A 27,829-nucleotide genomic window follows, 5' to 3' on the forward strand; every position below is an offset into this window, starting at 1 on the left:
AAAGGAGACAAGACTTGGAAAGAGACAATAAAGGAGTTGGACTTTAATACCTGGCTGCATTTGGGGTGATTACTGAACTGAAAGGAAGGCTGCTCCCAGAAGCCCCCAAGAAAACTGCTCCGAGAGAACCTTACATTTTAAAGAACATTACAAAAATCAAATGTCATTCCTCAGTAGATAAGTGCTCATAATATATATACTAATGTCTTTTAAATTTACAAATTAGCATTAACTGTATAAACAAATGCTTCAATTATTCATATAAAGAGAAATACAAATTGAAGGAATACTAACGTTTCACCTAATACTCAGAAAATTGTCAAAAATGATAAAACTTGGAAATAATAAATGTTGGAAGAGATGTGATAAGATAGTTACATTAATAAACTGAGAGTCAATATAAATTAATTGATAATAATTTTGAATTATCCTATGTAAGTGATTAATATGCTCACATTTTTAACCTAGATAATCCATCATTAGGCAAAACACTATGAAAATCAATGACAAAAAGTTCCAATATACAACAAAATATTAAATATAGAACTTTTTATTAAAAATATTAACAAAGCAACACATCATTTGAGGGGAAATCTAAACAAGTTGTGATACATGAATGTAATGGATTAACTATTACCATATTGTAAGAAATGATGTGTGTGATAAATATAGAGAAGCATGGAAAAATCTACATGAACTGATACAGAGTGAATTAAGGAGGACCAAGAAAACAGTATACACAAAGACCACAACAATGTAAATAGAAAGAACAAAAACCTCAGAACAATTAAAAGTAAATGTTGCCAAATTACAATGAGCAAGCACAGGCTTCTGGAGAAATGACAACATTTTTTTCCTTTGCTATAAAGGATCAACATTTAAGAAAGAGAGAAAGAAAGTGAACTTGGTAAATGTGTGTAATATAAAAATATATTCATTAATAAAATGACTTTTTAAAAAGAATGGAAATGTCAAATAAGATACTTCTAGTTCATAAATCTTTGCTGTATCATGACCATAATGACTCAGATCATAATAAGGACCTCACTTCAAAATTTAGCTCCAAAATTTCTTAGTTGTGTGACCATGGGCAAATTATTTAATTGCTATCTGCCTCAGTTTCATCCCCTGTAAAATGGAGACAATAATATCACCTGTCTCTCAGGGTTGTTAAGATAATAAAATGAGATGATGTGCTATGTATATGTTATTATTAGAAGTAATCATTTTGCCTTCCCCTGCTCCCTGCTCCCTGCTATTTATCTCTTCTGTTCCAAGTTCCACGAATTTCTATAATTGCTCATTTTTCTTTCTTTTTTATATGCATCTTTTTTCTCTCAAAGTTTAGCTTTCTATTCCCAGGTAAGCATGAGGTTCAAAATCTTTTCTTCTACCCATTAACATTTTAGCTTTAGTAACATTAGTTTTTTGTGACATTATTTTCCACAAAATTTTCATTTACTTCACCTCCAATGTATTCATTGGCTTAAATGATCTTGGATCATCATCAGATTTTGCAGTCTTATGAATCTCTACTTCTGGTTCAATAAGTATTTTATTTGACATACCTGTTCCTGCTTATCCTAGCTATTAACCTTTTCTGTATTAAGAATTATCATTCATTTGGACTCTGTTTCCTTTCTCGTAATCTTTGTTTGTTTTTTTTTTTAATTAATAGTTATTGTATATCATTTCTATAGAGAGACACTTCTTTGATAATGCGTTATAAGGAATTAATCTAAAGACCTCTAACATGTTTAATATCTAAATAAATTATGTTGAGCAGGTTTCTTTTAAATATTACTGTCAATTCACACACTTCAATACTATATTCATTTTTAGAAAAATCAGCTATGTTCTACTATCGCCCTTTAATTTTAGTTTTCTTAGTGGACATACATTTTCTCCTTAATTTTTCATCTTGGGAAATTATAGGTCGATATCATCATATGAACTCAATACAGGTTAATTTCTTACAGTCCTTTTTTAAAAAATATTCAATCTGTCAAAATTATACAACTCTACAAAAATCTGCAAGCCATATCTTTGGATGTCCTTCACACTATCTACAGAGCAATTACAAATATGTTCATATGAATCTTTACAGCTCATTCATAAGTGAACACCTGTACTTGGAATGGACATCTTGTCACCCTAGGCATACACAAAATGAGGTATTTTACAGCCTTGCTCTTAAGGTTGATTGCATCTGCAGTAATGAAGAACACTACTAGAGGGAAATTAAAGAGCCTACTTTTCAATTTCTTATTCCAGGATATGAGTTGCACATTATGCTAAGGAAAATGAAAAACGGTGGGTTACTAGATTATAAAATCTCCATTAACCAAAGCTAAAATTAAATTCTCTCCATGGTTACTTGTCATGCAAAACCATCCAGCTATCAATATGTTTTCACCTAAAGCTGCCCATTATGATCCCAAGTGATGGAAAGTCCTTAATCTCCATCTCTGATCACATTAGCATACTTGATTAGTACTTGGAAAGACTTGGGGGAAGATACAAGAGATTATAAAAGCATTCTCAGAGAGAGCTTTTATGGTTTTGTAAAAATAGCCCTGGGTTTTAATTCGGAGGACTTTAACACAGATCCAGCCTCTATCAATTACTTTTGAACTTCAGTTATATGATTTATAAAAATGCTGTAAGGATAAAGGATAAAGGAAAAAGAAGAAGAAGAAGAAGAAGAAGAAGAAGAAGAAGAAGAAGAAGAAGAAGAAGAAGAAGAAAAGAAGAAGAAGAAGAAGAAGAAGAAGAAGAGAAGAAGAAGGGGAGAAAAAGGAAGAGGAGGAGGATGAAAAGGCAGAAGAGGAAGGGGGAGGAAAAAGATGAGGGGGAGAAGAGAAGAAGAAGAAAAAGAAAAAGAAGAATGAGGATGAGGAAGCAGAAGAGAAGGCGGAAGAAGAGATCATATTTTTTCTACATAATGCTTATACTTCTCCAAATAACTTGTATCCAGAAGGATTCAGACCTGATTAGCTAATAAGCATATGTACCTTGTGAACTATATGTGTCATAGTTTGGGGGGGAGGAGTGTTCTTCTGTGGGATCTTGGCAAGTAAATTGACTGTTTTAGTTTTTGTTGTATTTGGTCTTCTTGGTGCAATCCTACAGGGACTCTGAGACATTATGTTATCCAGATGACCATAAAGAGAAGATTCTCAAAGGAACTTAAACTCAAAGGGAGTGATGTCCAATAAGTTTCTCCATGGCATGGTTCATGGTACTATCGCTTGTCTTATATATTATTTAAGTTCCATCCATAAAAGAGAATCAAGGAGACTCCATTAAGATCTATCCACTCATATTAGGATTTTGGATATTTCCAGGAGTATAAACAAGACCAGAATATTTGAAAAATTCAAGATCAAATGTGAATTTGTGCCAAGCTATATTTTGTTTACTGGCTGGTTGGTTTGTTTAAGAGTGGGGATGGAGAATGTGAAAAGAGGAACAGGAATGAGCATATTTCAGTACTTTCTCAATTTTTTCCTTAGTCTAGAAGGTCTCTGAGAGATAGAACTACATTAGAGGTCTAAGGCTATTTTAAGTGGACATAGAGTGATCTAAAGTGTTCATACCAGATCAACTCAGTTAAACCTAAGTCCCTAAAATAGTCTCAAATTGTGACTGCTCTACTGGGTCTCATAAATGTCTTACCTGGCTTTCAGAAACCACACCAATCTCATCATGTTGAGCTTCCAATATCATGTCATTCAGAAGAGACTAGACACAGCAAAGTTTCAGTCTGTAGAACATTTAATTAATGAATTACTATTGCTTGTTATGAGATATCCCGGGAACTGGTATTGAATAAAGTAAGTAGAACCAGGAAAGCATTGTACATAGTAACAAGATTATATGATGATCAACTCTTCTCAACTCAAGGCAATACAATAGACTTGGGATAGAAAATGTCAATCCCATCCAGAGAGAGAACTATGGAGACTGAATGTGGATATAAGCATAGCATTTATATCTCTTTGTATGTTCTTGCTTGTGTTTTTTTTTTCCCTTTTGACCTGATTTTTCTTGCATAACATAAAAAATATGGAAATTTGTTTAAAACGATTGCACATATGTAACATGTATCAGATTGTTCCCTGCCTTGGGGAGGGGGGTAGGTAGGAAAGGAGGGAGAAAAATTTAGAACGCAATGTTTTGCAAAAATGAACATTGAAAACTATTTTATATGTATTTGGAAAAATAAAATACTATTGCAAAACATTATAATTCCAATGACTGAAAAAAATGTAAATTAAAAAATGTCTTAAACATTCTAAAACTGAAACTTTAGATTAAAAGGAAGTATTTATAAGTGTCTTAAAATTACTTCTTTCTATATCTGGAAGAAGTCCATGTCTGTTTTGACATATTTTATCATTAACAGACATTTTCTTACCAGTTTTCTTTTTACAGCACACTTGTGTTATTTAGAATGCTAGGGGAGGGAAATGAAGCAGTGGTTTTCCATACATTGGCTTATGAAAAGAGATAGAAAATGAAGTGAGAAACATATTAAGTCCCATGTGTGGGCTTTGTACATTGGAGATATCTAATTAATTAGTTTATTTTTCTGGAACTGGAAATTAGAGTATAATAAAAATCATGGATTTTTAATTGCTTAAATTTTGGGAGATCTCACAAATTAAAAAAAAAAACACCTACTTTCAAAAGGAAGATTCAAACAAAATTCTATAAATTACAAAATAATCCTATTTAATTCTATTTGACCATAATAAAAGCCCAGTTTGTGATGTCTAGGCTTTTATTTTTATTTATTTTTATTTTATTTTGACATCATTAACCCTTGGATTCCCTGAGGGTTCAATCTAACACTGTCCATTTTTCTTTCATATAAAAAAATGGGAAGGATCTAGGTTCCAGTCCTGCCCTTTCTACTACTTAGCGCTATAACACTGAGTAAGCCATTATATCTTTTGGGGCCTCATTACTTCATTTGTTCAATTAGGAAGATGATTAAACCAGATTGTTTCTAATGTCTTCTATAGTTCTAAGACTGTTTAATATGGTATTAGGATCATGTAAGTTTCTCTTTTAACTCTGTGACTTACAATAAATTGAAAATGCAAATTCCTTACAATGAGGAATATTGAGAATACCTAAATTTTTATATATGAATATAGATATCTTAAGCTCATTGTATAATTTTTAGTATGTTCTCATTCATTAATCATAGAAAGTCAAATGTATGTGAGACATAATTAGAAAAAAAAAGAGAAAATTGACTTACTTCAGTGAAATGTATATGTGTATGATGCAACTCACATTTCTCACACATGGAAACAAAATCTCTATACATGATGGCTCCCTCATTCCAATCTGTTCTTATACTGGTGAGTCTAAACTCCAGAGGAGTAACACTACCACATAACTATGCTCAAATTTTCTCAGCATCCCAGTCATTATTTTGTTGGTAATATTTCCCCTATTCACCAATTGATCATTTGAGAACCCCCATACACTTCCATTCTACACAAAATACTCACAACAATGATATATTTAGATTTTAAATATCTTTTACTTAGCAATAAGGCTGAACTAACAATAATAACACCATTGCTACACACACATAAATACATAATACTCTAATGCTGGAGAAACTGAGGCAAGACAGAGATTAAGTTTTGAATATTTTAATAGTGAAGAATTTGGGCTAGCTGAAATTAGCTGGCTGACTGATACTCTTGTCTCAAAGCATCCCGCTGTGAGCAATTAATTCCAGAGACTTTTATAGGTTCCAGCTATCAGAGAAACAAAAGCAACAGGGGGTAGGAACACTGGGTGACTGGACAAGCCATCGTAATTTTAGTTCTGAGAGTGACCAGAGCTTAATAGGGTAAGGAAAAAGTGGAGTGGCCATAATATTTTATTCACGGTATAGCATAATAATTCAGGGAGACTGAGATATTATAATTCAGGAAACTGAGGCATTACAATTCAGGGAAACTGCGGCATTACAATATACATATGTGTATTTGTATGTATGTGCTTATGTATGTATACACAAATGCATTACAATACACATATGTGTATTTGTGTGTATGTACTTATGTATGTGTACACAAATGTGTTTTTCTATGATGTTATTACATATACATATATACTTAAAATCAAATGCATAAATAATATACATCATAATCCTCGTATAAATGTTAGCCATTCTCTACTACCAATGTCCTCATTATCTCTGGAAATATAAACATACATTTTATCAAATGGGTGACTTTTCTGATTGTTTGAGTGGCATCTCCAATCATCCTGATGTATATTTGGCCACTAGACCCATATGGCTCTGAAGAAGAAGAAAGTCCAATTCACTTGCATGTCATGACATCATTTCCTCAATGTCATAACATCATCTCCTTGATGTCATGGTGCTCTTCAAGAGGTAAAAACAAACAATAACAGCTTCTCACCTCTGCTCAGCAAGATACATGATATCCATCATTTTCAACATCAATATTGACCCAATTCTGAAATCTACTCTTTCAAATCTTGTCTTTATGGCTTTAGATAGTAGGTATTTTTTTTATTAATACCTCCACTTTAGCTTAAAATTAGTAACTATATTTTCATCTGCTGTATGTAATAAGATAAATTATATTTCCCCATAATTACAAAACAGTTTTGGTTTCCTTATTCTAATATAATATAGCTTATCACATTCAAAATGAGCAATTACTATTCAGAATTCTAAGTCAGAGTAACTGCTTCATTTAGAAATGTGAGTAGACCAGAGGAGTGAACTTCCGAGGCAGATTTCAATTTAACTCATTAGTAGTTGCTGTTTTCTGGATTCAGTGGTCAGATCAGGACTGGAGATCTTCAGGGCTGACACCCATTCAGTGATTAAGGCTAGGTAGCAATTGAGGCAAAAAATAGGAATCTTTGACCTAATCAAAATGTATAGCCTTCAAGGTTTCTGACCAAAATAAAAATAATTACCTTGTAGGTTCACACTGACTCAATCAGTGCCCAAACAAGCAGATTTGTTCCCCATGTATGTGAAGTTTCCTAAAGTACCAATTTTTTTCATCCATTCATCCATCCATCCATCTATATATAAATATGCATCATAAAATATGTGTTTCTGTGTGTGTGTGTGTGTGTGTGTGTGTGTGTATTTGTAGCAACAGCTGGGAACAACCTTTCCTATTAAAGAGATTTAACTCTAGGATCCAGAGGGTATGTGATTCAGTTATTAGGGAATCTGATCTCTAAAAGAAGAGATTCATGATTTCTGGTTCTTTGTGTCTCAACTTTAGAACCTAAAGGGAAATCCTATAAAGGAAAGTTTTGGTTTATGTATAAGTCTTCTGCAAAAGGATTTAAAAGTATTCAATGTAAAATACATAGTAAATAGAGGGCACTTCATCTATGTTTTCCACACAAAAGAACTATTTAAAACAAACAAATAACAACAAAAATTTCTTACCAGATTTTGACAAAGATTTGAAATGTGAAAAGCTAATATTTATATATTTATAATTTACAATATTGTACATAAATATATATGAATAATGTATAATCTGTACAGAATAATCTGTATCCCTTTCTAAACTTCTTTTTTTCTTGCATGTATGAAATGGAACTGTTTTCCTTTTCATCATATCTACCTTCTCCCCAAAAGAAGACTTCTTTTATAACAGATATATGTGTAAGTATACATATGCATATATATGTATATGTAGGTATGTTTATAAAACTAATCAGTCAGTGGAGAGTCTTTCAGAGTTGTTTTCCATTACACTATTGTGCAAATGATGCCCCAGCTTTTGATCACTTTAGTCTTCATGATTTTATCTGCATATTTCTTTTAGAACAATAACATTTCATGTTGTATTTACATACCATAATTTCTTTAGCCATTCACTAAAGGGTGCCCTTTTTCTTTCCAGTTAGAATTTTCATTTCTGATGGGAATAAACAGAGATGTGGATATAAGATAGTTTGAGGAAGATGTGAAAGCCATGAATGAAGCAAAGGATTCTATAAGGTGATGAGTCAAGTTAATTCACAGCACTGAACACAGACTATGAAAAACTATGCACATGAGAGATAAAATATCAAGGCAATGAACACTAAGTAGGCAAGTAGGCCCTTTTAGTTAGGAGAGTGCATTAAAGGGAGAAATATGAAATAACTGCCTAGTAAATTGTAACTAGATTATACCAAAATAGGTGGTTTATGCTTAGGAACTCTTAAGAATGTCATAGTCTAATATGAATGATAAAATGTGTGCAAAAATACAATAAAATTATGTATAATAGCATAAAAAGTATAAATATTTTTAAATGGTATAAAATTGTATGATGATAAAACAATGATAAACTATCAAAAGGATACTTATGAGAGCATTAGTCAATCAAAAATCATTCATGTAGCACTTACTATGTGCCAGACACCTTATTAAGCACCAAAATTTGAAGAATGATAAAAGATAGATCCTGATTTCAAGACTTACACACTCTAATGGGGGAGAAAAAAGTGAAACAACCATGTACAAATTAAGTTCTATAGAGGTTAAATTTCAAATAATCAATAGAGTAAAGATATACTGGGATTAAGATGGATTAGCAAAGTCTTTCTTTGAGAAGTGATGAGGTTGGAGTGTCTTCCAGGTATGAAGAATAGAGGATAACCAGATTTTGGAGATACAATATTTTGTGGGACAAACAGAAATGAAGCCAGTGCCACTGAATCATAGAATATATAGGACAAGGTAAAGAATAAAAATAGGGAAGGACCAAGGAAAGTGGTATTTATCTCTATGAATTTTATTAGATGGGATTTGTGATTAAATCCTGAACTGATCCTGGTGCCCTATTATGCAAAATCTTCTCCCTTCAAGCTGCTCTAACCTTTGAGTGATCAAATAATTTGCTAATATTGGGTTATTTTCAGACTTTATAATTTCACTGATTGTGCCTTTGCCAATCTTTTCTTTCAGTGAGGATAGTCCCTCAGCTGCTGCAAATGATCACCTCTGTGATTTAATTGTCTTCGAGAGTTATTTCAATGGAAAAATGTATGATCCCAGGATCAGCCTAATGATGAGATTTTCTGGAGTTTGCTTAGCTGATTGTCTTCCAGAATTGCCATGGTAAAACTAATTTCAACCAGAATTTCCTTACATATATAAGACTGATACCTCCCCAATATAATATAGGTTAGGCTCAATCCTCAATCCTCCTTCCTTCCCACTGTGAGGGGTAATAATTTTCCATAAAAGTCAGTAATACTGTCCTTTGGATTTCACTGTCCTCTGCCTCCTGCTTTCTGGTCACCTCAGGACAGAAACGACCAAATTAGAGTTGGAGATTAGCTAATTTAGTGAATTTCTGAAGACCATGTAAATCACCACACTTTGCCTTGTTGACTATGTGTGTTTCTACATGGAAATGAGGAAGGTCTATTCAGAAAACCTAAGTGCCATCTTTGTTGCATATCCTTGATGCATTAGGACAAGGTAGATTTTTTGTTTGTTTGTTTTGCTTGATAATTTGCTAGTATCTCATTTTGTCATGTTGAACTTGAATTATGAGATTGATGGCATTAGACTGCCTCTAAAATATGTTATTCATCACTATACCGCTATTACAACATTTTCCAGTGCTATAGAAAATCAAAGATTCTTTTTCAATACTTTGGCCTTCAAGAGCCCAAAGTTCCCTACATACAATGAAGCATCATTAAAACAGAAAATGTCATCCACATTCAGAGAGAGAACTATGGAGACTAGACATGGATCAAAGCAAAGTATTTTCACTTTTTTGTTTGTTTATTTGCTTGCTTTTTCTTTCTTGTGGTTTCTTTTCCTTTTAGTCTGATTTTTTCTTAAATAATGTGACAAATACAGACAAATGCTTTAAAGTATTTTACATGTATAACTTACATCAGATTTTTTGTTGTCTTAGAAAGGGGGGAGGTAAGTGAGGAAAGCAGAAAAAATTTGGGACACAAAATCTTATAAAACTGAATGTTGAAAACTATTTTTATATGTATTTGGAAAAGTAAAATATTATTGATGGAAAAAAGATCCCTACAATAAAAAATGCAATCACTTTTCATATAAAATATTGCAGCTCTGGGTTTTTTGACAGGTTACCCTGTCAATATTTCAAATTCATGCTTACCTGGAGGCAACATAAAAGATTAATTCTGTTACCATGTCATCATGTCTTTGCTTTAGTTGCTCTGATAGGTTTTCTTTGCTTGCCTTCTAAACATGGGCAATATACATAAGAATTAACCTGAACTTATTTTCTACTGACTTAACAGAAATTGTCTACCATGCCTTCAAAAAAGAGGTATTCTACACAGCATACTAATTACTGCTTGAGACTTGAATGACAAATTATTTTTCCATGTCAAGTACCAATTATAGGCAAAAAAGAATTACTTTTTCCTGATTATAGGAAAGGTAAGATACACAGGAAAAAAATTCTTATTTTGTGGGTACTACAAATTACCCAGAGGTGGTCTCAATAGTTCTGTGGCTTTCTCTAGTCTCTGATTATTGACAGTAATCTGTACTTTAAGAGCTCTCTACAAACTTTTGAGTCTGAAGAGCAAAAAAAAAAAAAAAAAAAAAAACTCTAATACCTCAACAAAGAAGGCAAAAAAATTATAAAGCATTTCTTGGAAAATAGTATAAGTATAACACAATCTGTGTCATTAATCCTAATTGGTCAGTCTAAATAAAAAGTCTAAGGTATAAATCATAAAAAATAAAGATTTATCAATCTCAAATACAAACAGCTATCAACTGGGATGAGTCTATACATATGTATTCTTTTGTATTGAGCCCAAGCATTTTTTTGTATTTTAAATGAAATTAAAATAGTAATTGAGAACAATTTTCTGGCCTTCATCTTACAAACTATAATAAATCAAGGCACTCATCATTTCCCACTAGGCTACAATCGTCTGAAATTTTCCATCATGGCCACAGAATCCTATTCAAACTGAAAGATTACTTTAGCCCTGGAACTGACATCCCTTCAGTAATTTCTGCCCCTGGGGTACCTCCCTTTTTCTGATTATAGAGTAGAAAGCAAAGAGCTTCTTCCAGAGTCCCTCCTCTTTATTTCCCATGTGGCTGTACTTCTGTACTTCTCCAAAACACACCTATTTCCGGTATTTTCTCCCAGAACTCTACTTTCAGCTTTCTTTTATACTTGCCTTCCTCCACTTGATTGTAAAACCCCAAAAGGAAGGGAAAGCCATTCCCTTCCTACTTTCTTGAAAACTCCACACTTAACAATCACCAGATTGTGAAAGGGCTTAAATTGTCAAGCTGGCAGCATTTAACTCAGGAGTTATAAGAATTTTATAATCAGGCAGGAATATGTACAATAAGTCCAATAAAACTATATATAATACCATAATAAAATACTGACCACAAGACTCTGTGATACGGTATGTAGCACATAATAGCTCCTTATGTTTATTAGCTCCTTAAATATTTATTGACTGATAGACTATGGGATGACATCCAATCAAAAGTCATATCCCACATGGCCCCATTGATGTCTATACTTTTATTAGTCAGGCAAAAGACAGAATAAGTTCTGAGTGTGGACATTTTTATGAACTACCTTAAGAAAAGAAACAATATAACAATCCCTTTATATACCTAGAATTATCTCTTAATCAAAACACAATTATTGAACTTCTATTATATGCCCCAAAATAGGCTAATTTCTGGGTATACAAAGAAAAACCAACAACAAAAATGCACCTTTTGTCAAGGAATTTATTTAAATGGGGAGAGAACATTTAAATAAATTGATACCTGCAAGGGAGACATGACCTTGATGGACTGTATTAGAGGAGAAGGCACTAGCAGCTGGAAATATGGGGAAAGACCTCTTACAAGGAAGGGTTAGCAGTTGAGCCAATCCTGAAGAAATCCAAGGAAATTAAGATGTTAGAAGTAAGATGGGAAATAGTGACAGGCATAGAGATGGATGATCCAGGTAGAGATGAGAAATGGATCACCATGAGGGAGGAACAATATATCAGTCAATATGGTTGGATTTTAGAATGCAGACAGGTGATTGGAAAAATAGATTGTGAAGAGTTTTAAATGCTAAACAGGAATTTATAGTTGATCCTAGAAGCAATAGGGAAACAATGGGATTTGCTGAGTAGTAAAATGATATAGTTAGATTTAATTTTGCAAAAATAATTTTGACATTTCTACGGCAAATTCACACAGCATCAGTCTGAATAGTGGAACTATTTAGGGAGTGTGTGTGGTTGGGCAAACATAACAAACACATGATTACATGAGAAGCACATACATGGAGAATATGTTTAACCAGGACACACATATAGAAGAACTCATAGAGGTAACGTGTGTTGTGAGAAAGCCTACAGGTATAGGTAACTCATGCTTCACATGCTTCAGGACATCACTGTCCCAATGATATTGTTCTGCTGTTTCCACTAAGCCCATCTCCACCATTCTCCACAACCCATTGTTTCTGCTGTAAGAAGCTAGGTATTACCATATTTAACCCATGGTACAGAAGCTGTTCTCTGCTAGAATACTGTCTTATTTCCACACAATGAGAAAGAGGTCTGCTCTTTCTTTTTAGCTTGGAAGCCAGAGTTTTAATATCAAAGTCTTTGCAGTAAAGGAAGCAGATGCCTCATATCCTCAGTTATTATGTTAGGAAAAAGTCCTCAGCTATTTTTTCTCCATAAAGAGAAGAATCTCAGTTCCCAGAATCCAAATGGTATGTGACTTTGCACTTTAAAAGAATAGTCCTCACTTCCAGGAGTCAATTTTTTTTGGACAGTGACCAATCAATCAGCTAAATAGGTCCTCCAGGCATTTGAGTTGTCTTTGACTCTAAAATTTCCTGCCAAAAGGATTAATATCTGCCCCAAGTTTCTTTCTGACTTATAGTTTAAAAAGTTCATCAAGGAAAGAGCCAACTGCCTTTAGAGAGAGGAATATGGAGACTGAATGTGAATCACAACATCTTTTTGTTATTTTATCTTATTTTCATCTTTTTGTTGTTGTTGTTCTTTGCTTGCTTTTTTTCTCAATTTTTTTTCCTTTTTTCCTTTTTTGATCTTTTTGATTTTTCTTTTTGCGCAACATGATAAATGTGGAAATATGTTTAGAAGAATTGCAAATGATTAAGCTATAGTGAATTACTGTTTAAGGGAAGAGAAAGTCTGGGAAGGGAGAACTTTTTAAAGTATAAGGTTGTGCAAGGGTGAATGTTGAAAACTATGTACATATTTTGAAAAATAAAAAGCTATTATAAAAAATAAAAATAAGAAGCTCATCAATTTCTAATTTCCAACCTGGACTTAAAATTCATTCTTGAGGACTTCCTTACAACAAATTAGAAATCTTTTTGGAAATGAGTTCCAATGGGTTTTCTTAGGAACCAAGAGACTAGTTTCCAAATTCTAAATGTATATAGAGTAAGGCATCATCTTCAAGTTCAATTCTTTGTTTCAAATTCTTGCTTTTAAGATACAAATAGCCAGAACTTGGTCCCTCTCCCAGACTTTAAGTCACTACACATTAACATTTCCCTTTCTTTATACTAGCAACTTTGTATAAGATCCCCACCCCCACTCCAGGACAAATTTAAAGCATACATACAAGCTCCTGTCTCAATTACCATATATTCATAATCTGTGGAATTAGATCTAATGAGGTTTTATTATTGATAGAATTTATGAAAGAGCAAGAACCCTGAGAATATTCTTCACCTTTCTCGAAAAAGCCTATGTTTATCAAGTTTATATTTGGTTTAAAAATCTAAAGAAGAATCCAAGAATTTTTTTTCTTACAGGTTAGTGAACTTTCTAGAGCTTCTGATAAAGGGGGAGGGAAGGAAATGAGTAAAACTGAGAAGCTGGGAAAGGAAAGAGAATTATAAGAATATGGGTTGAAAGAAAGTCTGTCTGAACTATCGTCACTTTCTAGTCCATGTCCTAATTTATAGGTAACTGGAGATATCTGGAGTATATTTTCTATTCTGCAGCATCCCGGTTAGGCTCTATCCCTAGTCACAGAATAATTCTCTTATCTGGAGAAGATACACATAATTCCATTAGATTTTGATAAGTCTTTATGCTCCAGAATAGGTATCCATTAGACTTCTCCTTAGGTTTATCTTGCCACAAGAAATTCAAACTCAGAATATCTAAAATTTCAAAGTCTAGTTAATTATTTTTTCCTAAAACCTCCACATCCTTTTGACTTCTTATTTCAGTGGCCCCACCAATTCCTTAGTCTCTTATATTCTGACTTTTGTGGTAGCTTTAACTTCCCTTTTCCTTATCACTTTTATCCAAACAAATTCTAAACTTCTTACATCCTAGCTTCATAATAATTCTTTGTAATTACCCCCTCTCCTCTATTCTCACTGCCATCCCTCTAGTATACATATATCTTATCATGCCCCAAACAATTTTAGTAGTGTCCAAGAAGACCATTCCTCCCTGATTCTCTCTTTCTCTCCCCATTTTATGCAATCAATACTTTAGGTGATTATTAAAATAATCTCCTTCATTTGTAGATTCCTTTACTATTTTCCTCTTTCTCTACCTTCTCTTTTCATCAAAACTAGATTTTCCTAAATCTATGATTTGGTCCCTGGGGAAGTGAATCTACTCATCTCTGGCAGTCCTGCCCCAACTCTCAAGTGATTAGTGTCAGGGTATACACAAACTTGCTCACTTGACCAACTATGTCTTCTGGATGTCCCTGCTTCCTTTCCTAGTCTTCTTTCCCTAATATGTGTTATATTTCTCCATTAGAATATAAGAGCCTTGTGATCAATAATTATCTCATTTTTAATGTTTCCATTCCAACACATACCACAGTGTATGGCCCATAAGTAAGCATTCCTCCCTCCTTACCTGTACCCCCATTCATCTGAGAAAATAGTTTCTAGATTTTCCTAGGAATAGAAGTTAAGCTCATTGATCTATATATAATTCCCAGGCTACATCCTGTTCTCTCTTGTTCTTTTTTTATTTTTTAAGTATTTAAATAAAAGATTTATTCCATTCTTTAAGCTTTTGTTACTGTTGTTTTCTTTAATTTTTCAAAGATCACTCATAATAACTTAGCAATCACAACTGCCTTTTATTTGCTTATGCATAGTTGAACTGCATGAAAACCTGGTAACTTGGATTCCCAAACTAGACATTTTCATTATTTTCTAACTTATCTTTTAAAAAAATAATTATAGCTTTTTATTTTTCAAAATACATACAAAGATAGTTTTCAACATTCATGCCTTCAAAATCTTGTGTCCCAAATTTTTCTCCCTCCCTCCTCACCTCCCCCTCTAATAGACAGCAAATAATCCAACATAGGTTAAACATATGCAATTCTTCTAAATATATTTCTATATTTATCAAGCCGCACAAGAAAAATCAGATCAAGGAGCAGGAGGGAGGGAATGAGAAAGAAAACAACAACAAAAAAGGTAAAAATACTATGTCTTCCAATTTATCTTATAAATCAAGTCTCTATTAACCATTAGTTTATCTTTTCTTTCCAAACCAAGGATCATTCTTCGTGATTGAGAAAACATGCATTAAAAATTTTTTTAAAAAAAAGCAAGAAAACATTTTAGCAGTTCTGCAATTTAAACAGCTAGGTGTAATAAGGGATAAAGTACAGGCATCGTAGGTAGGAGGACCTGACTCCAGTCCAGCCCCTAATACTTAGTATGACTCTGAGCAAGTCATTTTACTCTATTTGCCTCAGTTTCTTCATCTGTAAAACAAACTGGAGAAGAAAATGGCAAGCCACTCCAGTATCTTTGCCAAGAAAATGATTTAAGGGGTCATGAAAAGTCAGCTATAACTGAATAAATTTTTCTGTCCTCTACTATTATTTCATCCACTGTTGATTTAATCTTCCTTTTTTTTCTCTTCAATGCTAAAATAAAGTATTTTGATGGACCATAGCTTTTTTAACTCAAGAATTTCAGATCATTCTTAGTTTTATCATCCCTCATATTAGTCTTGTAGGGACTAGCTCTTCCATAATCTGTATTTACTCCCATATCTTGTTTATACATCTTTTTTTTTTCATATATAAGTTGGCTGAATATCTTCCTATGTACCTTTATCATTCTTAGCCACATCCTCATTTTCTTTTTCCTTGGCTTGATTCCCTTTGTATCTTCAGAATTTCATTCAAAACACTTGTCACGATGTAATCCATTCTTTCTTTGACATCTCTTAATTTTGTCCATTTAAATATAAAATGCATATCTGACTATCACTATCTTCAGTTTTCCTCTCTTCACTCACAAATTTTAAAATGAAGTGATTACTTCATCCCATGTTTCCTTTCATTTCCATCCCAGCACATTAACCAGATTCCCTATAGTGAAGATATGGGAAAACATGAACATTTATCACCCAAGATGAACTAAAACACAGATGAATTGTCATCTATATCTCTTACATCATGGATGGAGACTCACTAGTGATGGAGATTACAAATGTGTTGAGTATTTGAATTTGATCTAGTTTTATTCCTATAGTTTGCACTCAAAAAATGCGGACTTGAATTTAGAGGATTACTTTTGATATATTGCATGTAGCAAGTACATTTGTAACTGACACATACACTCCCATGCTGAAAACAATTATATATATATATCATCTTCCAGGGATTATCATTATTATTCCTGCAACTACAGTCAAATTTCAAGAAGATTGTCACTAGGACCTCCACTTGATGCTTTCATTCTCTCTCTTTCCATTTCTCTATGTGGATACTAAAAACAACCAAAGAAAAACATAAACATCTGAGAATTTATATCCAGAAGACCTCAAAAGTGACCAGATATACACACTTGAATAAACATCCCTACACACATATTTCTCAGCTTTCACATACTATTCTTTCATCATTCCCTTTGCTTCTCAGTCTCATACTAGTATTCTATTCAGTTTCTGCACAGGTAGTATGTAATTTATCTACATTTCATAACAGAAAGCCACAGAAGGCTACTGAACATACCTCCTTGTCATGTCAAGAGACCAATCTAAGAACTTCTTTATAGCCTGGGAATATATGCGCATATATTCCCACATGCATATAAGTACAAAATATTTCAGCAGAATTTGTTCAATACCTTATAATTTTTTAGACCTATTTCAAGTCAAAAGTTGTGCTATTAGGTACTTATATGCCCTTAAATTTCCTACATATTGCAAAGTGGCAAAAAAAATTATGGTTCTCAGTTGATATTTCTTCAATTTAATTAATATCATCCCAGAATGTTCTTTCTTTCTTTTTGGCAAGGTTATTGGACATATTCTAATAGTATTTTCTGGTTCTATCATGAGTGACAGTTGTTAATAATAATCAGTGGATATATCTTTCTTTTTATCTATTTTCCATTTTTTTCAAGATCAATAGCTTGTTTCAATAAGTCAGTTTGAAACAATTTATAATTTCATACTATTTTTCATTCCTATTTCTTTTTTAAATGTTTTTTATTTTGAACTTTTTAAATGTTTGTTGATTTTGAACTTTCCTCTACTTGATGGATTTATAGGCACACATAATGCACATTTAGAAAGTAATCCCATATTAGTCACCAGTTGTTCTCTATCTGTCAAGATAAATTCTATTTTATTTTGGGGACTACAATTGTTTCATGATTCCCATTGTCAACACCTTCTGATTCTATTCAAAGAAAGTTTTCATGATATAAAAGTTTGAGGTTTTTGATTAATCTTCAAATCTTGAGCCTCTTCCATTTTTTAAATTTACAATCATACTTTACAAATTTGAAGGGCTTGTTTTGTCATCATCTCTTGTCCTCTTCTTTACAATGAATTTATTCATCGTTACAGTATACAGAGATTGTGTTTGAAATATCTTGTCAAATTCTTCTTAGAATTTCTGTATTTCTATATTTTTACAAGAGATTTTGACACATAATCTTCTCTTGTTTTATTTAATTGGTATTTAAAAAACTTTATGTTTCTGCATATAAGTTTCTGTATACTCCCCATTCTACGTGACTGCTTGTTGGTTTTTTGTCTACCAAGTCTAAATGGAATTTTGGAAGTAGGTGAAAAATTCCAATGCTTTATTAAGAATGCTTATACATTAGTTTAATTATAACTGTTTTCTTGCTAACTTTATAATGGAAGGAAGATTTGGTAATTGACTAGAGAAAGATTCTGCTATTTTTATAATGAAATATCTCATCAAGAAGCTGAAACTGAGGAAGAAAAATACAAATTTTGTTATTATGCCTAGTTTCTAACAAGTTATATCTGAAATGGGATTTTTCATCATGACATATTTAATTAGAAATTAAGTAGGTGAGCTGGGAAAAATGTGAGACATTTATACATACTAGTTTCCTTTCAATATTATATTAAGAACAAATTAGTCCTAAGTCAAATATCTATAGTACTGTTGTGTGTACGTTCAATTATTTTTGTTATTTACAATAAGTTAATCTTGAGTCAATTCTTTGAATGGGAGGGAATGTTCAGGTCTTTTTAGAAAAGAACACATTCAAAAAAAAAAGAAAGAAAAGAACGCATTCAATTATTTTTAAGCTTTTTCATTTAGAGCTCTTGAAACAATCATCTCTAAAGGAACTTACATATGTGAACATTTGCTGGACCTTTCAGACCAAGTGCAATCAGAATACCTGCAAAAGTGGTCAGAATTTCTAACTAATGATATTTAGAAGCAAAATTTTACTTATGAGTTTTAAAAGGAAAAATTTTTAAAAAGCAAAATAATCCACCAAACTTATTTTTAAACCAATTGCCAAATACTTTTCACAGATACAATTCTGCTAAATTTTGTCATTAATTTATTACTTAGCATGGAAAAAATGGTTTAACTCTCAATATACCTTGATGGTTCATCTAGTTTTGCAAGTGTTTCTTTTTATTTCTCCTGTTGAGCCAAATGAAACAGCAATGAACATAATTTGGGGGTAGTGTGCCATGGTGGAGAGAGTGGTAAAGCCATAACTTATCTGTGAAATGCATGATGTGAGATCCTGGACAAGCTAAATAATTTCTCTGAATCAGAAGCAGTTCTTAAAAGAATTCTTGCTGTAGAGGCAGATGACATGAATTCAAATCCTACCTTTGATTCATACTTTTCTGTAGTTTCTCTAGGTCTTGGTTTTCTCATGTATAAAAATAAGGGGACTGTAAAAGATAGCCTCTAAACTTCCTTTTAGCTATAGTTTTATGACCTAATGAATAATGCTGGAACAAACAACAACAGGATGATGTAATGAATAGAAGGATGTCCCTAGAGACCTGAAGGTCTGTGTTCAGGTCTTCTCCTTGCTTATGTAGTCTGGTCAAGTCATTTTATCTCTATAATTACTCTTAAAGACATTAAATAGCAGAGCATTTGCTAATCTGTATTGGTACAGGGACTTTACTTCATCAGCATTATCTGTATTAATGAATCACAGGACTGGACTAAAAAACAAAATTACAGATTATGCACCACAATACTCTTTTTTTTTTTTGCCCTTTTTAATTACAACAGCCTACTATCCTAATTGTATCCCTGGATCTCAATCTATCATGCTCCTTTTAAATCTATAAGCTCTATTATGTTAATTAAAAAATCAGCATTTTCCTTAAGAAATATTTCTTCCAGTTTCACAAAACAAACAGAAATGGACTTTTCTCCTGAGTACTCCACATCAATTAGAGTCAACTCAATTTCCAAATTTTCCATCTATTTTACTACTAGGGATAAGAGAAATGGATATTAGATTCTTCATACTTCTGTATCCCCACCCAGACTAGTAGAAAGCTATTACAATAATCCATAATTTTCGTTTTTATGGAAGCTCATGACACTTGATCATAGTATTATTGCATAATCCTTGAAGTTCTCTCTCAGACTTTTTTCTCCATCCTTTTTTTTGCCCCATCAACCTCACTTTTGCCCAGTAGCCCATTTCATGCCATTATCTTCATCCACTTTTAACACAAGGTTTCCCAAATGTTTTAGTGCAGTTTAAAGCTGTAAGAACTTCAAAAGTATAAATGCTATTCACTTAAAAGTAATCAATCAAAAATATAATTATTCAAATTCCTTTTACATTTGTTTAATTTGGGGAATTTTAAAATTTTAAACATCTAAAAATTGAAATGTTAACAATTTTATATGTTATAATATTTACTCTTCAGAAATTATTAAAGCTTAAAGCTGCACTAATAATGTTAGGGATCTCCTGTACGTCAAAAATACTTCTAGACATTAACTTGTGTTCTTTTTTTTTCTTTTTTGACTACAATCACATCCATCTACATTGCAGTTCAATTACCTGATAAACCAAACTTTACTAGGTTTATGTCATTGAAAGCTTGAAATCTGGCCATCATAGAGGGTTCAGCTCTTTGAAAGTATTGGACTGTGACATTTTCCCTTTTGATTATAATATGGTTCTCCCGTCCTTCACTGGTTATCTTCATTGCTTATCATCCCAATACTGTTCAGTCTCCCAGTTTGTCATTCCCATTCCTGCTTTTCTAATCAACTTGGATCCTACACTCAGCACAGCCACTGAGTAATCCCACGCCTCTTCCAGCATACCCATCATGTTTGTCTCTAAACTTGGCTTACCCAGTACCTGTGGTGATCTTTTTCTTCTCAAAACACAGCCAGGTGATAAAAGTTCAGATCTTTTATTATCCCAATATAGCCCGGTTAGCTTAGAGGCCTATCTCTCTGCTTGGTTCCAAGAGCTCTCTCCGAATGTCTTTAAATCCAAAGGTCTGGTCCTTCAGCCTCTGCCTCTGCTTTCTTCAGCCTCCAGCCAGCTCCAATCTTCATGTCATTCCAGTGAAATCTTGACTTGTAGCGTCTTCCTCTCTAGAACTCTCCGACTGGCCCATTGGCCTATTTATGCTCCTTCCAGAGAGAGGGATTATGGGTAGTTCTACTTAGTACCTTGTTTCAGGTTCTGCCCAAAACATCTTCTTGTAAGATTAGATCACCTCTAATTACTTAGCAGTTAGTAAGGATTCCAACATCTCCCCCTTTCTTTTGTTTTAAAACATAGGGGGTTTCTGAAGGGGTACACATAAATCCATCAATATGGGCCAGAACTTTGTAACAGATATACATGGTATACATAAATCCATCAATATGGGAGGCATTATACATAATTTACAAAAGCACACAGCAATATAACACAGGCTAGTGGTAATGTAACAAATAACATGAATCAACATGAAAATTTAACTACTGCAAAAGTCTCATCAACAATCTTTCATCTCAAGAAATCCAATGATTCTTGCAATTGCTTAAAATACATAAGCACATAGTAATATAACACAGGCTAGTAGTAATGTAATAACATAAATCGACCTGAAAATTTACAAATGTCCATAAGTCCTAGAAATAGTCCATAAGGAATCCATTGTTCATTAGTTCATGCGCCAGGAATCTAATAATTCCTGTAAGCTCTGAAGTACTGCAAAAAGTCTCATCAACAATTTTTCATCTCAGGGAATCCAGTGATTCTTGCTGGTTTTTCAGGAACTGAAAGCTGAAGATTTTAAAGTTCTTTTGACAGTCTTATTGTTAGCCTTTTTCACCTGTGGAAATATAAGCAGATCCTCTTCCCCAAGCAATTAACCTAATTCCCTTCTATTTACCAAATTTGGGATTTCTCCTCATCATCTGGTAATTACATTGGAGCTGTTTGCATTGGATATTGTCTTGTTGTCTTAAAAGGTCTGTATTCTTCCCAACTGTAATCCTGATTGCTTTTCTGTTGGTTGATGACATCAGAATTCTGAATTTCTAAAGTCTCTCTGGGTGTAACCTCAGCTGCTATCATGCCCCACTTGTCCTTTGATTGATACTTTGGAGCTGGGCCTTGCCTCTCATTCCTCTGGGTCAATATACATTTAGAGGCCCAGTGAAAGCCTCGATTACATTTTGGACATGGGGTTTTGGGTTTTCTCTCACCCTGTCTTCTCACTCTATCTCCATTTCTACAATGAGCTCTCAAATGTCCAACTTTTCCGCATTGAAAACATCGACGAGTTTCTCTAGAATTCCTCTGCCAAGAAGGACCTTGTCTTTCCATGTTCATCATAGTCTGGGCATAATAAGCATTTGTGCCCACTGTGGCACAGCGTCTTATGATTTCCTCTAAAGGAGCATCTTTGTCTAGCCCCCATATAATTCTTTTGCAAACCTCATTGGCATTTTCCTTAGCCAAATGTCTAGTCATTATTTCTGTTGCTGCATTATCTCCAATGGTTCTTATTACAGCTGTTTGTAAATGTCCCACAAAATCTGCAAAAGGTTCATTGGGACCTTGCTCTATTTTTGTGAAAGCATTATTTCCATCTTTCTGTCCAGGGAGAGAATTCCAAGCTTTTATTGCAGCCTTAGAAATTTGCTCATACACTGTTATGGGATAATAAATTTGTTCTGAACTCTCTGCATACTGACCTTCACCAGCCAGTTGGTCAAAAGTGATTTGTACAACAGCTCCTTTTTGCCTATTGCGTTGGGCTTGAATCCTACATAATTCATGAAACTCTGAAAGCCACAATAAATTTTGTCCCGGTTCTAGACAAGTTTTTGTTATGGATTTCCAGTCATTCGGGGTTAGGATTTCATTAGACAAATTATCCAGTAACATCTTCACATAAGATGATGTAGCCCCATAAAGAGTGCAACCCTTTTTCAAATCTTTAATTTTTCCCAAATTAAAAGGAGTGTATTTTCTCTCTTTTTGACCTGAGGAGTTAAGCTCTTCAATCACAGGATATGCATTTATAAAATCAGATATATCTTCTCCTTCATTTTTTGCTTTAATTAATGCTTTTTCTAATCTTGTCAAATTCTGCTTTACAGGAGAAGCCGACTGTGTTTCTGTCTCTCTCCCTCCCCCTTGTTCCACCCATGAAGGGTTAATTGCGGGGGGAGGGTTATGAGATGTGGAATCACCTAATTCCTCCTGCTGTGAAGTATCATACTCAGAATTGCAATTAACTCCATTCTCATCTGATTCGTCCTCCTTTTCACCTAGTAAAGTTGGCACTTCTTCCTCCTGTACTTTCCTTTTCATCATTCTATCACTTAAATAACTTCTTATAGCCAATTGTATTACATTATATGTATTAATTATTGAGTTAGGCCCATTTTTATCATAGAATTGACAAAGATCCTCTCCAACCAATTTCCATTCATTTAGATCTAATTCCTTATCAAGAGAGAAACAAGGACATATGTCCTTTACAGTTTGTAAAAGTTCAGTGATTTGCTGTAAACTTATAATTAAACCTTGGCTTTCCATAATTTTGACAATGCTCTCTAAACATTTTCCTTGAACAGAAACAGGCTGTTTTCTAAATATCTGTCCCATCTTAGCTGAAATTCTACTTTAACTCTTCTAACAAAATTTCTTTGTTGCACTCACCCTAATTTCTGGGTTGAAGTCTTTTCCACTGGATCAGGATCAGAGGCTTTTCCACTTGAATCCGGATCGGAGCTTTTCCACTGAAATCCACTGAGGGGTCTGTTTGTCCCACGTTCAGGGCGCCAAAATGTTGTGACCTTTTTCTTCTCAAAAAGCAGTCAGGTGATAAAAGTTCAGATCTTTTATTATCCCAATATAGCCCGGTTAGCTTAGAGGCCAATCTCTCTGCTTGGTTCCAAGAGCTCTCTCCGAATGTCACCAAATCCAAAGGTCTGGTTCTTCAGCCTCTGCCTCTGCTTTCTTCAGCCTCCAGCCAGCTCCAGTCTTCATGTCATTCCAGTGAAATCTTGACTTGTAGCGTCTTCCTCTCTAGCACTCTCCGACTGGCCCATTGGCCTATTTATGCTCCTTCCAGAGAGAGGGATTATGGGTAGTTCTACTTAGTACCTTGTTTCAGGTTCTGCCCAAAACATCTTCTTGTAAGATTAGATCACCTCTAATTAGTTAGCAGTTAGTAAGGATTCCAACAAGTACCTGCTTACTAAATTCCTTGATGGCCTAAAGGCCTCTTAGCTGGGACAGATAAAGGAGATTAGCTGTTGAATGATTGAGGCTTGCTGGTATCATTGCCCATGAAGACATTGATCAATGGGTGCCAAGCACATATATGTCACTGACTAGTCATATATTCCACTCCAAAGCTGTTCTATAACTGCTTCTCAGTAGTTAATTTTCCACATGATTTCCCATGGGTCCAATTGACTGATAAATTTTAACTCAATTCTGTCTAAGAATTTTCTCAGGTTAGATTTCCTTTTGACTCAGTGTCCAATAAAATTCTGTTCTATAAAAAGAATTATTGGTTTTGCCTATGTCATTTTGTCATCCCCAAATAATGGCAAAATTTTCCAAAAAAAAAAAAAAAAGATACATATATATATATATATATATATATATATATATATAAATTTTAGACAATGCCCTTTCCCTATAATTTTCTTTATAATCCCTTTTACTCCCAACAGCAGGGGGAAGATTTTATTTAGTATTGGATGGGCAAGGGGAGAATCATACAATACAAACAATAATTGCCAGCAGATACATTTGCGCCTGTAGATCCCTAGGGACCAATATGTCCAATTCTTTCTAAAGAGTCTATCTGGATTAGTTGGAACAAGGCCATTCTAATGGAACAATTTGTCAAAAAGTTTAATGAGTGAATTGATAAATAGAAGCATAAATACAATAATTTTACATAAATACACACAGATCTACACTTATTTGTGTCTAATGGTAGCCATCTCTAGATGAGCCATAAAAATTTTTATTACATGTATCAATAGCCACTCATGTGGAAACCCTATACTTCAATAGCAGAACCCACTTCCAGGTGATATATTTCAAATTGGTGATTGGCCAATGTGACCGACCTAGTGGATTACCTTCAGTTGGCAATTATGAGCTAAGCACTGCAAGGACAAGGTTCTCTAGACAGTTACCATTTCCTGCTCTTTTTGAACCAGTGTTTTCTGGTACATACCAAGTTTTTGTCAGTTCATTCAGCATTCAGGAAGTGAAACGCTATTTATGTCTTAAGGTAATGCTATGACATCTACTTAGTACCATGGTCCCTGATTATAGTAGCACAGCTGTCCAAACTGTTTTAGAGTTTCAAACCCTCAAACAACTGCTGGCTACAAATCCCTGAACAATTTCCTTTAATGTCTGTTATCACCAGCTGGAGTACCAGGTCTCTTTCTGAAATGATTGTCAGCCCATTCTTTAGCAGCTTAGTGTAGAGGCAAGAACACATCACAATTGGTGTCAGAAGAACAAGGTTCAAGTCTTATCTCGAGTACTTATCACATTGAAAAAGTTATTTCCTTTTTCGGAGCATGTTTCCTCACCTATAAGATAAAGGTTTTGGACAACGTGACCTTGAAGTTATTTATCTTCCAGCTCTTAACCTATGTTCTTATAATCCTACTTGTCAGAAATTGGACATCATTTGGTATCTCTGGGTCTGACCCTCCTCTTTTGAGCTCAGTGTGTAGGACTTTAGAACATTTCTCTCGTCCCTTCCAATTCCAAATCTTTTTCAGTTACTATGGGGACATCTTTTATTGCAATTATTGTCCATAATTGGTGCCACCTGACCTTTTATATCACTTTTAAGTTTTGCTTTCACCACATTTTCCTTGAGAGAAACATTCAAAGAAATATATATTTGCTAGGGGAACAAAAGGAAAATTACTATTCTGGTTGATATGAGAGCCAGAAGGGAAGGATCTAGGAGCAACACTCGTAAGCATGGTTCAAAAAGTGCATGTTTTAGGTCTTGAAGCACATTGGGGTTCCCCAGTAGGGAGATGGAACCTTAGAAGATGGAGGTTATTCTGATACAGGAAGATTCTATCATCATATAGAATCTGCAACAATTTCTGGAGTTTATTATACATTAACATCTTTTTCCTAATCTGAAATTCCCTGAACATAAATATGTGTCACATTATTGTACACTGATAATTGTAACAAAAGGTATTTTGTATATATTAGTGGTGATTGTGGTGGCAAGTATGGGCAGGACTAGATGGCTTCTGCACTTTGTTATAGAGCAGCATTCAGGATGTATGGTTCTGTCTTGGACTCAATCAAGATGTTCTTGTTAGTGCAGATTAACCATGTATTCATTTTAATCTGTGTGATAGCCCCAGTGTTCCTTCTTCTGTGCCTTACTCCTCATGTAACCTTTTAAAAAGTCAGAGGATCTCAATGAAACTGCTCCTCATCTTCAAATTGAGGGAGGCAATTTCTGATGTCTTCCTTTTCACTTTAAATTAATGATCCCATTCCACTATAAAGGGAAATCCTGTTCCAATTCATTTGGGGAAAATTATCACCTCCCCCCAAAATAAGTACCAGGATATTTCCTAAAGGGTAGGGATTTATTGTCAATGCTCACATACAATTGAAACAACTGAATGAGACAAATTATTTACATAAAGCATAAGTACAAAAAATATAATACAATTTATACTGTACATGATCAGGATTCTTCTTTTCTTCTTCTTTTATTTATTTTTTTTTACCAAAAAATTTTGACAGAGATGACATGGAGTGAGGCTGGGGAGGGAAAAATGTTGCATTGGAAGTGATTGCCAATTTTACTGTCTATCAATTTACAAAGTCTCTGATGACAAATTGACTTTGGATTCAGAAATTGGCAATCCAGTCTGCAGTGAAAACAACAGTATCACTTACATAATGATGGCTAATTGCACTTTTAAGAAATTTAGTAATTTTCTTCAGAGTTTCCACTGGTTGACTGGGTAATCCATTACCTGTTTCTTGAAGTGATAATAATAGAATGAAGGCAACAGGTAATGAGCCCCATGGCTGAATTGCCAACAAATGAACCTTTTGGAGGCAATTCATATTCACAATCAATGTCTTACACAGATTGTTTTTTAACTATTGGTCTTTCAGTTTTCATTAAAAACTCATCTGAATTGTAGTATTAGCACTATTGCAAACACTGAAGACTGAATGACAAACAGCAAGGACAAAAATGAAATTTAATCAAAATTTCTGTTAGACATATCTAGCAAAATGATTTTAAGAATGGAACATGCTAATTGACATGTGGTAAATGAGGAGAGGGCTCAGATCGAATGTGGAATGTTTAAAGACCAGCATGAGGAGCAACCTTGAAATATTATTCAAGCAACTTTGAAATCTGGACTGAAAAACTGAACTCCATTTTTTAATAAAAGTCAACAATTTAACAAAAGTCAACAATTTCATATTGAGACAGTCCCAGGGTATAAAAAACCAAAATAACAGTTCCAAGGACAATAGTAACACCATGCAAAAGACATCAAACCATAAAGTTCAACTATGGAGAAAGTTTAATAAAGAAATACTCTTTCCATGTGTCCTTTTTTCCTTTAATTCCCCAAAGAGTTGCTTTTGAGTCTCTGTTGCAATGTTGGGTTTATACACTAATGTGACACGTTCTAAAGGAGCAGTTGCTTGTCACACAGATTAAATGGTGCAAAGAACACAGACTTCAACCGGTATTTAAACAAATCCTGCATTGGTCAGAGCATAAGTATTTTCTTACATGATGCCTTTTCAAGTTGCACGGGCTGCTGGGTTCATTTAAAGACTTTCTTTCACAGTACAAAAATCAGAGGTCCTGTTAGATCCATAATTATAGTTCAAAGGAGTAAGTAGGAGTTCAGTGGGACTGGAGAGTGCCCATGTCTCATAATGAGAGATAGTAGTACCCTGAATTTGTAACTCAGTGTTGTGACTTTGAAATCAACTGA

General features: G+C 33.8%; 1 pseudogene; it reads right to left on the reverse strand.

Annotated features, from left to right (window-relative positions):
• The window catches only part of LOC127546034 (methylmalonic aciduria and homocystinuria type D homolog, mitochondrial-like), a 79,587-nt pseudogene extending 67,073 nt beyond the window's left edge, over nt 1-12,514 (reverse strand).
• Nucleotides 12,515-27,829: the final 15,315 nt, after the last annotated feature.

This window comes from Antechinus flavipes, chromosome 1, assembly GCF_016432865.1.
Source record: "Antechinus flavipes isolate AdamAnt ecotype Samford, QLD, Australia chromosome 1, AdamAnt_v2, whole genome shotgun sequence".
Lineage (NCBI taxonomy): Eukaryota > Metazoa > Chordata > Mammalia > Dasyuromorphia > Dasyuridae > Antechinus > Antechinus flavipes.